This window comes from Hyla sarda, unplaced genomic scaffold (genome assembly GCF_029499605.1).
Source record: "Hyla sarda isolate aHylSar1 unplaced genomic scaffold, aHylSar1.hap1 scaffold_142, whole genome shotgun sequence".
In the NCBI taxonomy this organism is placed as follows: Eukaryota; Metazoa; Chordata; class Amphibia; order Anura; family Hylidae; genus Hyla; species Hyla sarda.
The window spans coordinates 328,944-335,602 of NW_026608050.1; the positions used below are offsets into that span (position 1 = coordinate 328,944).

Here is a 6,659-nt window from a genome sequence, read left to right on the forward strand (position 1 = left end):
TGACTTGTCTGTCGCTGAACAGTCGCTTTTTATGTATTCAGCACCTATGTATAATGTTGTAAAAATGCTCTAGAAGCTAAAGTCGCAGAAATGTCACACATATTTGGCCTGCAACTTTCTGTGCGACAAATTCAGACAGGAAAAATCAGTATAAATCCTTAGAAAATTATCCCCCAGTGTCTCCATCTGCTGGCGGTATTGAATAAGCATTGCTGCACTGATGGGGTATGCATTAGACGAAAAAAAAGAAGAAAAAGAAGAATAATACGCCCAGAAAAGAGGCGAAAAGGAGAAAAACGTAAAAAAACGTGAAAAAAAAGTAAGAGGAAGAGAAGGGAAAAAAAGGTGGAAATGGGTTTAAAAGTGATTTCGGCGGAGAAATATATATATATATATATATATATATATATATATATATATATATATGCGCACACACACACATAGATATAAACGTATTCTCCGTTGAGATATTGCAGCCGCTGCTGTGTCCAGGCCCAGGAGCCTTAGCACTGTGCTGTGATGTCACTCAATACCACTGACATCACTAGGTGTAAACAACATCTCTCCTTTGCTGTGTATGTGACTATGGAGCTGTTTGGTGATGTCGTCTATTACGGCCTTCATAGAAGCAACAGGAGATTGTTGCATCCATCTTGAACCCTCAGAACTACAGTGCTATGATGTCACTCACTTCCACAGGCCTTGCAGAGTGTAAACAACAACAACCCAGCTTTGTTGTGTATGTAACCATAGGGATTTGTGATGTCACCTAGAACCTTCACAGCAGCGACAGCTTTATGAGGAGCATCAGCACTGCTCTGCCTGAGCAGAACCATCACCGCCATACGTTGTCAAATAACCCGGATTTAACCCACACAGGTAAGTCCAATGGGGTGCAGGCATGTCCTCTATGCTTACAGCTTCCCGTGGGTGTTGGTTTGATACCGTTTGGGGACAGCCAAGGAGGCATCTGCAGGCAACAAAGGTAGGTGTGTGCTTGTGTGTGTGTTTCCTATGCAGATCCTAAGCCCAGTGTCACATGCAAGTAGGAGGAGTAAGAAGGGTTCCTGGCAAATCCGGGTTATGGATTGCATTTAAAAAGGCCCCGTGGGAGTGCAATGGGCCCCTGTCTTGCTGCTTAGCAATAATGGTATGGGTTTAGGTTCTGCTGTGTGTACTGGTGGTTGACTGCTCCCCAGCCCAGAGTGTGCATGGAAAATTGTCTGGCAGCCTCCCTGACAGCAAGCAGTGATAGTGCCCATGAAGGGGACCTTGTTGGGCCCGCCCCTTTCACGGTTATCGCTTCTCGGCCTTTTGGCTAAGATCAAGTGTAGTATCTGTTCTTATCAGTTTAATATCTGATACGTCCCCTATCTGGGGACCATATATTAAATGGATTTTTGAGAACGGGGGGCGATTTCGAAGCTTGCTTCCGTCGCCCTATGCATTGACCCGATATGGCAGTATCTTCGGGTACAGTGCACCACCCCCTTACAGGGTTAAAAAGAAAGATTCCTACTTTCATTGCTACCTGCTTGCTGGCTAGCCAGCTAGCCAGCCCTGTGGGCCTTGCTGCTGCTGCAGCCAAAAAACAAAAGGTGGTGCTGCTGCTGCTTCTGCTGCTTCTGCTTCTGCTTGTGTCTGGCCCCTGTTGGAGCGTCCAGGCACAGGACTTCTGCTGCTGCTGACTAAATGGCCTCCTTAATTGGATCATTTGAGTAGCCAGCACACCTGTGCAGGTAGGGCATGACATGATAGGCAGCTGCCTTGATAGCGGGTGGGTGCTGAATGTTCCTAATTGACAAAATAAGATTAATGCTTATGAAGAAATATAAAATCTCATCCCTTCCCCAATATCGCGCCACACCCCTACCCCTTAATTCCCTGGTTGAACTTGATGGACATATGTCTTTTTTCGACCGTACTAACTATGTAACTATGTAACATAACATGGGGGGGGGGGGGTCTCCTGGCTGTTCACACAGGTGTGTCATTGCTGTACATTGACCATGCATTGCTTCTGTGGTATTGCAAAGGCAAAGACAAATGCTTCCAGCCATCCATTGCACTAATGGATTGGTCATCAGCTGGCTGTCTATGTCCCGCATCAATATAGACCAAAGTACAGAGGGTTAGGCTATGCTATTGTGCACCTACCTGATGCATCAGAAGGTGCGAGGCCCTTGCTAAATTCTGTGCACAGACTTTGAGATCTATGCTTTAGACTGTATCTAAACCTGCTCCAACATGGACTGACATTCTGGCCTACTTTCAGCCGATGTGACTTGTCTGTCGCTGAACAGTCGCTTTTTATGTATTCAGCACCTATGTATAATGTTGTAAAAATGCTCTAGAAGCTAAAGTCGCAGAAATGTCACACATATTTGGCCTGCAACTTTCTGTGCGACAAATTCAGACAGGAAAAATCAGTATAAATCCTTAGAAAATTATCCCCCAGTGTCTCCATCTGCTGGCGGTATTGAATAAGCATTGCTGCACTGATGGGGTATGCATTAGACGAAAAAAAAGAAGAAAAAGAAGAATAATACGCCCAGAAAAGAGGCGAAAAGGAGAAAAACGTAAAAAAACGTGAAAAAAAAGTAAGAGGAAGAGAAGGGAAAAAAAGGTGGAAATGGGTTTAAAAGTGATTTCGGCGGAGAAATATATATATATATATATATATATATATATATATATATGCGCACACACACACATAGATATAAACGTATTCTCCGTTGAGATATTGCAGCCGCTGCTGTGTCCAGGCCCAGGAGCCTTAGCACTGTGCTGTGATGTCACTCAATACCACTGACATCACTAGGTGTAAACAACATCTCTCCTTTGCTGTGTATGTGACTATGGAGCTGTTTGGTGATGTCGTCTATTACGGCCTTCATAGAAGCAACAGGAGATTGTTGCATCCATCTTGAACCCTCAGAACTACAGTGCTATGATGTCACTCACTTCCACAGGCCTTGCAGAGTGTAAACAACAGCAACCCAGCTTTGTTGTGTATGTAACCATAGGGATTTGTGATGTCACCTAGAACCTTCACAGCAGCGACAGCTTTATGAGGAGCATCAGCACTGCTCTGCCTGAGCAGAACCATCACCGCCATAGGTTGTCAAATAACCCGGATTTAACCCACACAGGTAAGTCCAATGGGGTGCAGGCATGTCCTCTATGCTTACAGCTTCCCGTGGGTGTTGGTTTGATACCGTTTGGGGACAGCCAAGGAGGCATCTGCAGGCAACAAAGGTAGGTGTGTGCTTGTGTGTGTGTTTCCTATGCAGATCCTAAGCCCAGTGTCACATGCAAGTAGGAGGAGTAAGAAGGGTTCCTGGCAAATCCGGGTTATGGATTGTATTTAAAAAGGCCCCGTGGGAGTGCAATGGGCCCCTGTCTTGCTGCTTAGCAATAATGGTATGGGTTTAGGTTCTGCTGTGTGTACTGGTGGTTGACTGCCCCCCAGCCCAGAGTGTGCATGGAAAATTGTCTGGCAGCCTCCCTGACAGCAAGCAGTGATAGTGCCCATGAAGGGGACCTTGTTGGGCCCGCCCCTTTCACGGTTATCGCTTCTCGGCCTTTTGGCTAAGATCAAGTGTAGTATCTGTTCTTATCAGTTTAATATCTGATACGTCCCCTATCTGGGGACCATATATTAAATGGATTTTTGAGAACGGGGGCCGATTTCGAAGCTTGCTTCCGTCGCCCTATGCATTGACCCGATATGGCAGTATCTTCGGGTACAGTGCACCACCCCCTTACAGGGTTAAAAAGAAAGATTCCTACTTTCATTGCTACCTGCTTGCTGGCTAGCCAGCTAGCCAGCCCTGTGGGCCTTGCTGCTGCTGCTGCAGCCAAAAAACAAAAGGTGGTGCTGCTGCTGCTTCTGCTGCTTCTGCTTCTGCTTGTGTCTGGCCCCTGTTGGAGCGTCCAGGCACAGGACTTCTGCTGCTGCTGACTAAATGGCCTCCTTAATTGGATCATTTGAGTAGCCAGCACACCTGTGCAGGTAGGGCATGACATGATAGGCAGCTGCCTTGATAGCGGGTGGGTGCTGAATGTTCCTAATTGACAAAATAAGATTAATGCTTATGAAGAAATATAAAATCTCATCCCTTCCCCAATATCGCGCCACACCCCTACCCCTTAATTCCCTGGTTGAACTTGATGGACATATGTCTTTTTTCGACCGTACTAACTATGTAACTATGTAACATAACATGGGGGGGGGGGTCTCCTGGCTGTTCACACAGGTGTGTCATTGCTGTACATTGACCATGCATTGCTTCTGTGGTATTGCAAAGGCAAAGACAAATGCTTCCAGCCATCCATTGCACTAATGGATTGGTCATCAGCTGGCTGTCTATGTCCCGCATCAATATAGACCAAAGTACAGAGGGTTAGGCTATGCTATTGTGCACCTACCTGATGCATCAGAAGGTGCGAGGCCCTTGCTAAATTCTGTGCACAGACTTTGAGATCTATGCTTTAGACTGTATCTAAACCTGCTCCAACATGGACTGACATTCTGGCCTACTTTCAGCCGATGCGACTTGTCTGTCGCTGAACAGTCGCTTTTTATGTATTCAGCACCTATGTATAATGTTGTAAAAATGCTCTAGAAGCTAAAGTCGCAGAAATGTCACACATATTTGGCCTGCAACTTTCTGTGCGACAAATTCAGACAGGAAAAATCAGTATAAATCCTTAGAAAATTATCCCCCAGTGTCTCCATCTGCTGGCGGTATTGAATAAGCATTGCTGCACTGATGGGGTATGCATTAGACGAAAAAAAAGAAGAAAAAGAAGAATAATACGCCCAGAAAAGAGGCGAAAAGGAGAAAAACGTAAAAAAACGTGAAAAAAAAGTAAGAGGAAGAGAAGGGAAAAAAAGGTGGAAATGGGTTTAAAAGTGATTTCGGCGGAGAAATATATATATATATATATATATATATATATATATATATATATATATATATGCGCACACACACACATAGATATAAACGTATTCTCCGTTGAGATATTGCAGCCGCTGCTGTGTCCAGGCCCAGGAGCCTTAGCACTGTGCTGTGATGTCACTCAATACCACTGACATCACTAGGTGTAAACAACATCTCTCCTTTGCTGTGTATGTGACTATGGAGCTGTTTGGTGATGTCGTCTATTACGGCCTTCATAGAAGCAACAGGAGATTGTTGCATCCATCTTGAACCCTCAGAACTACAGTGCTATGATGTCACTCACTTCCACAGGCCTTGCAGAGTGTAAACAACAACAACCCAGCTTTGTTGTGTATGTAACCATAGGGATTTGTGATGTCACCTAGAACCTTCACAGCAGCGACAGCTTTATGAGGAGCATCAGCACTGCTCTGCCTGAGCAGAACCATCACCGCCATAGGTTGTCAAATAACCCGGATTTAACCCACACAGGTAAGTCCAATGGGGTGCAGGCATGTCCTCTATGCTTACAGCTTCCCGTGGGTGTTGGTTTGATACCGTTTGGGGACAGCCAAGGAGGCATCTGCAGGCAACAAAGGTAGGTGTGTGCTTGTGTGTGTGTTTCCTATGCAGATCCTAAGCCCAGTGTCACATGCAAGTAGGAGGAGTAAGAAGGGTTCCTTGCAAATCCGGGTTATGGATTGCATTTAAAAAGGCCCCGTGGGAGTGCAATGGGCCCCTGTCTTGCTGCTTAGCAATAATGGTATGGGTTTAGGTTCTGCTGTGTGTACTGGTGGTTGACTGCCCCCCAGCCCAGAGTGTGCATGGAAAATTGTCTGGCAGCCTCCCTGACAGCAAGAAGTGATAGTGCCCATGAAGGGGACCTTGTTGGGCCCGCCCCTTTCACGGTTATCGCTTCTCGGCCTTTTGGCTAAGATCAAGTGTAGTATCTGTTCTTATCAGTTTAATATCTGATACGTCCCCTATCTGGGGACCATATATTAAATGGATTTTTGAGAACGGGGGCCGATTTCGAAGCTTGCTTCCGTCGCCCTATGCATTGACCCGATATGGCAGTATCTTCGGGTACAGTGCACCACCCCCTTACAGGGTTAAAAAGAAAGATTCCTACTTTCATTGCTACCTGCTTGCTGGCTAGCCAGCTAGCCAGCCCTGTGGGCCTTGCTGCTGCTGCAGCCAAAAAACAAAAGGTGGTGCTGCTGCTGCTTCTGCTTCTGCTTGTGTCTGGCCCCTGTTGGAGCGTCCAGGCACAGGACTTCTGCTGCTGCTGACTAAATGGCCTCCTTAATTGGATCATTTGAGTAGCCAGCACACCTGTGCAGGTAGGGCATGACATGATAGGCAGCTGCCTTGATAGCGGGTGGGTGCTGAATGTTCCTAATTGACAAAATAAGATTAATGCTTATGAAGAAATATAAAATCTCATCCCTTCCCCAATATCGCGCCACACCCCTACCCCTTAATTCCCTGGTTGAACTTGATGGACATATGTCTTTTTTCGACCGTACTAACTATGTAACTATGTAACATAACATGGGGGGGGGGGGTCTCCTGGCTGTTCACACAGGTGTGTCATTGCTGTACATTGACCATGCATTGCTTCTGTGGTATTGCAAAGGCAAAGACAAATGCTTCCAGCCATCCATTGCACTAATGGATTGGTCATCAGCTGGCTGTCTATGTCCCGCATCA

General features: G+C 46.0%; 3 non-coding genes across 3 annotated transcripts; all 3 read left to right on the top strand.

Annotated features, from left to right (window-relative positions):
• Positions 1 to 1,298: 1,298 nt before the first annotated feature.
• LOC130307288 (U2 spliceosomal RNA) lies at positions 1,299 to 1,489 on the top strand. Its single transcript, XR_008856478.1, has one exon. It is a non-coding gene; the product is annotated as a U2 spliceosomal RNA (small nuclear RNA).
• A 2,082-nt stretch (positions 1,490 to 3,571) lies between these two features.
• LOC130307148 (U2 spliceosomal RNA) lies at positions 3,572 to 3,762 on the top strand. Its single transcript, XR_008856359.1, has one exon. It is a non-coding gene; the product is annotated as a U2 spliceosomal RNA (small nuclear RNA).
• Positions 3,763 to 5,857: 2,095 nt separating this feature from the next.
• Positions 5,858 to 6,048, top strand: LOC130307149 (U2 spliceosomal RNA). Its single transcript, XR_008856360.1, has one exon. It is a non-coding gene; the product is annotated as a U2 spliceosomal RNA (small nuclear RNA).
• Positions 6,049 to 6,659: the final 611 nt, after the last annotated feature.